Here is a 5,684-nt window from a genome sequence, read left to right on the forward strand (position 1 = left end):
GCAGTCAATGTGGTGTAGGAACACGCACAGTACTATTGGGGAGGGAGTTCCACGATTGTGACCCAACAACAGTGAAGAAATGGCGATAGAGTTCCATGTCAGGATGGTGAGTGACTTGGAGGGGAAACTGCAGGTAGTGAGTTCCCATGCATCTGCTGCCCTTTTCCTTCGAGGTGGTAGTGGTCACGGATTTGGAAGGTGCTGTTGAAGGATACTTGGCGAATTGCTGCAGTGCATATGGAGATGGTACACACTGCAGCCACTGTGTACTGGTGGTGGAGGAAGTGAATATTTAAGGTGGTGGGTTAGGTGCCGATCAAGTGGGCTTCTTTCTCCTGGATGGTGGTGAGCTTCTTGAGTGTTGTTGAGTGGGATGTATTCCATCCCACTCCTGACTTGTGCCTTGTACATGGTGGACAGGATTTGAGGTGGCAGGAGGCGAGATACTTGCTGCAGAATTCCTAATCTCTGACCTGCACTTATAGCTGCAGCATAGATGTGACTGGTCCAGTTTAGTTTCTGGTCAATGGTAACACCCAAGATGTTGATGGTGGGGGATTCAGCGATGATTATGCTGCTGAATATCAAAAGGTAGATGGTTTGATTCTCTCTCAATGGAGATGTTCACTGCTTAGTACTTGTGTGGCCAGAAGGTTGCTTGTCACTTATCAGCTCAAGCCTGAAGTTTGTACAGGTCTCGCAGCTTGTGGGCACAGACGGCTTCAGTATCTGAAGAGTTGTGAGTCATCAGCGAACATTCCCATTTCTGACTTATGTTGAAGGGAAAGTGATCAATGAAACAGCTGAGGATGTTTGGGCCGAGGACACTACCCTGAGAAACCCCTGAGGCAATGTCCTGGGCTGAGATGATTGGCCTCCACTAACCACAACATCTTGCTTTGTGCGAAGTATGACTCCACCAAGTGGAGAGTTTTCCCCCTGATTCCCATTGACTTCAATTTTGCTCGGGATCCTTGATGCTGCACTCACTCAAGGGCAATCACTCTCACCTCTCCTCTAGAACTCCACTCTTTTGTGTCTGTTTGAACCAAGCTGCAATAAAAAATAAGAAAAGAAGAAATATTTGCTGGGGCAGGGCATTTGGCCCCTCGAGCCTGCTCCACCATTCAATAGGATCATGGCTGACCTGATCATGGCCTCAACCCCACTTTCTTGCCTGCCACCCATAACCCTTGACTTCCTTGTAGATAAAATTCTGTCAAACTCAGTCTTGAAGACATTCAATGACCCAGCCTCCACTACTCTCTGTGGTAGAGAATTCCAAAGATTAATGACACTCTGAGAGAAGAAATTCCTCCTCACTTCCTTCTTAAATGGAAGACCATTATTCTGAAACTGTGTCCTCTAGTTCTAAATTCCACCATGAGTGGAAACATCCTCTCAGCATCCACCCTGTCAAGCCCCCTCAACATCTTATATGTCTCAATCCGATCACCTATCATTTTACTTAACTCCAATGAGTATAGGTCCAACCTGATCAACTCTCCACATAAGACAACCACTTCATCACAGGAATCAATCCAGTGAACCTTCTCTGAACTGCCTCCAATGCAAGCATATCCCTCCTTAAATAAGGAGACCAAAACTGTACACAGTACTCCAGGTGTGGTTTCACCAACACCCTGTACATTTGCAGCAAGACTTCTCTTCTTTTATACTCCATCCCCCTTGTAATAAAGGACAACATTCCATTTACCTTCCTAATTATTTGCTCTACCTGCATGGTAACTTTTTGTGATTCATGTACGAGGACACCCAGATCCTTCTATACGGCAGCATTCTGTAGTCTCTCGCAATTTAAATAATATTTTGCTTTTCCATTCTTCTTACCAAAGTGGATAACCTCACATTTTCCCACATTATACTCTACCTGCCAAGTATTTGCCTGGAGTCGAGGAACCCTGGCAGAACCTAAACTGAGCATCGATGAGCAGATTATTGCTAAGTGTCTGGTGCTTGATAGCACTGTTGATGACATCTTCCATCACTTTGCTGATGATTGATAGGAGACTGATGGGTGGTAATTGGTCAGATTGGATTTGTCCTGCTTTTTTTTTATGGAGTGGGCACACTTGGGCAATTTTCCACATTGTCGGGTTGATGCCAGTGTTGCAGCTCTACTGGAACAGTGTGGCTGAGGGCGCAGCTAGTTCTGGAGCACAAGTCTTCAGTACTAGAGCCGGGATGTTGTTGGGGCGTATTGTCGTTGCTGTATCGAGTGACTTCAGTTGTTTCTTGCGATCATGTGGAGTGAATCGAATTGGCTGAAGACTGGAAACTGTGATGCTGGGGACCTCAGGAGGCCGAGATGTATCATCCACTGAGCAATTTCTGATGGAAGATGGTTGTAAATGATTCAGCTTTGGCTCCACCATCATTGAGGATGGGGATTTTTTGGAGCCTCTTCATCTGGTTAGTTATTTAATTGTCCACCATCATTCATGACTGGATGTGGCAGGACTAAGGACCGATGATCTGATCATGAGGGAGATATCCATGCGTGGAGTGGCGGGATCTGTGGAGAGTGATCCTGACGAGTGTGTGCAAACCTGGAATGGAAGCTTTCTGTGGAGGTACAGGAGTAGGCCATTCAGACCCAGTATTTTATAAAGGTTTATCATAACTTATTTGCTTTTACTATATGTCTCTATTAATAAAGCCAAGTGTCGTGTTTGCTCTTTGAAGCCTTTTCAAACCTTCTAAGATTGGTGTACATTGTATCTCTGTTCCGGCACCCACTTTAGAATTGTAACATTTCATTTATATGGCCTCTCCTTATTCTTCCTCCCAAATTGTATCTCTTCACAGTTCTCTGTGCAAATTTTATCTGCCATGTGAAAGCGCATTTTACCAGTTGTTTTAAGCTCCCCTGAAGTGTGTTACAATCACTGGCACAGGATGAAATTCTCGAGCATTCTTTGATGCAATCTTCATGGAAAGAGCGATCTTACATGCGAGCTCGAATGTGAGATTTTGTGTGTTTAGTATCTTTTCTCATCCACCAATAGAAGCACAAATCTGTCTCCTAATGCACGGTCTAAGAATATGCCAAAGTTGCAATGTAGTGATAAATTCTTCATGCCACAATGTACTCACCAACTGTTTCACTACTTTTCTGATTTCTGCTTCCAAATTTCTAGCTTGCCGTGATCTCTAGTGGCTTCGGGTTGAAATGTTCCTCCAACTTGGTGATGATTGTTTTGAATGGCACATCTTTTGCCTTAATGGGAGCAGGAAGCTTTGTTAGCTGGTCATACACTTCCAGGCTAATTTCCATTGGCAGTTAGCTGGTCATACACTTTCAGGCTAATTTCCATTGGCAAAATTGCTTTCTTGCCCTCAAGAATTGCCTTATTCTGAGTCTCGACCTCTGCACTTTCACCTTCAAATTCCAAAATGTTATTAGCTCTGAAAAACATGTCCATTCTTTCAATATCTGAACTGAATGGTTCTCAAGCCCTCTCATAAGTTCCTCACCTTCTGATGTATCCCATATGTGTGCAGCCATATTGTCCCAAATAAGCAATTGGAATCAGATGCACAGGAAGACCCTGCGGAATCTCATTCAACTGAAGAGACATTCTGTGGCCCAGGCTTCACACAATCCACCTAAAATCTCCACCATCCGAGCAGGTAGGTCGCCAGGAGCTAGCTGATCCTGTTCACTGCCGTCCCTGCTGCTGTTTGCTGCCTATATTTACAGACTTTTATCTCATCCTCATCACCATTTTCTCTAATATATTCAGGGGGCATCAGCAGAGAAAATATACACCAAGCGTGGCAAGTGCAAGGAATTGTTTATTTGCGTCATTATGTCATGCACATAATATACAAATACATTACATGTGTGAATCATTTCTTGAGCACTTTTATACCAGATGTGTCTGAATAAATGGAACCCCGTCACAATAAACACTGTCACATTTCAATGTTTAACGGAGAGGTTTGACGGCCTGATGTATGTGATTCCCACATTAATGTGTTTATAGAACATAGAACATAGAACATACAGCACAGAACAGGCCCTTCGGCCCACAATGTTGTGCCGATCCTTTGTCCTCTGTCAAGGACAATTTAATCTATACCCCATCATTCTCCTTTATCCATATACCTATCCAAAAGCCTTTTGAAAGTCCCTAAAGTTTCTGACTCAACAACTTCCCCGGGCAAGGCATTCCATGCCTCGACCACTCTCTGGGTAAAGAACCTTCCCCTGACATCCCCCTTATATCTCCCACCCTTCACCTTAAATTTATGACCCCTTGTAACGCTTTGCTCCACCCGGGGAAAAAGTTTCTGACTGTCTACCCTATCTATTCCCCTGATCATCTTATAAACCTCTATCATGTCACCCCTCATCCTTCTCCTTTCTAATGAGAAGAGGCCTAGAATGTTCAGCCTTTCCTCGTAAGACTTATTCTCCATTCCAGGCAACATCCTGGTAAATCTCCTCTGCACCCTCTCCAAGGCTTCCACATCCTTCCTAAAATGAGGCGACCAGAACTGCACACAGTACTCCAAATGAGGCCTTACCAAGGTCCTGTACAGCTGCATCATCACCTCACGGCTCTTAAATTCAATCCCTCTGCTAATGAACGCTAACACCCCATATGCCTTCTTCACAGCCCTATCCACTTGAGTTGCAACTTTCAACGATCTATGCACATAGACCCCAAGGTCTCTCTGCTCCTCCACATGCCCAAGAACCCTACCGTTAACCCAGTATTTTGCATTCATGTTTGTCCTTCCAAAATGGACGACCTCACACTTTTCAGGGTTAAACTCCATCTGCCACTTTTCAGCCCAGCACTGCAACCTATCCAAGTCCCCCTGCAGACGACAATAGCCCTCCTCGGTATCCACAACTCCACCAACCTTTGTATCATCTGCAAATTTACTGACCCACCCTTCGACTTCCTCATCCAAGTCGTTAATAAAAATCACAAACAGGAGAGGACCCAGAACTGATCCCTGCGGCACGCCACTGGTAACTGGGCTCCAGGCTGAGTATTTACCATCTAAGACCACTCTCTGCCTTCTATCAGTTAGCCAATTCTTAATCCAACTGGCCACATTCCCCACTATCCCATGCCTCCTGACTTTCTCCATAAGTCTACCATGGGGGACCTTATCAAATGCCTTACTAAAATCCATGTACACCACATCCACTGGTTTACCCTCATCCACTTGCTTGGTCACCTGCTCAAAGAATTCAATCAGGCTTGTGAGGCAAGACCTACCCCTCACAAAACCGTGCTGACTGTCCCGAATCAAGCAGTGTCTTTCCAGATGCTCAGAAATCCTATCCCTCAGCACCTTTTCCATCAACTTGCCTACCACCGAAGTAAGACTAACTGGCCTGTAATTCCCAGGGTTGTTCCTATTCCCTTTCTTGAACAGGGGCACAACATTTGCCACCCTCCAATCACCTGGTACCACCCCCGTCAGCAGAGAAGATGAAAAGATCATTGCCAGCGGCTCTGCAATTTCATCCCTTGCTTCCCATAACATCCTTGGATATACCCCGTCAGGCCCGGGAGACTTGTCTATCTTCAAGTTATTCAAAAACCCCAACACATCTTCCCTCCTAACGAGCACTTCCTCGAGCTTACCAGTCTGTTTCACACCGTCCTCTTCAGTAATACACCCCTTCTCATTCGTAA

The sequence above is a fragment of the Heterodontus francisci genome, unplaced genomic scaffold (genome assembly GCF_036365525.1).
Source record: "Heterodontus francisci isolate sHetFra1 unplaced genomic scaffold, sHetFra1.hap1 HAP1_SCAFFOLD_456, whole genome shotgun sequence".
In the NCBI taxonomy this organism is placed as follows: Eukaryota; Metazoa; Chordata; class Chondrichthyes; order Heterodontiformes; family Heterodontidae; genus Heterodontus; species Heterodontus francisci.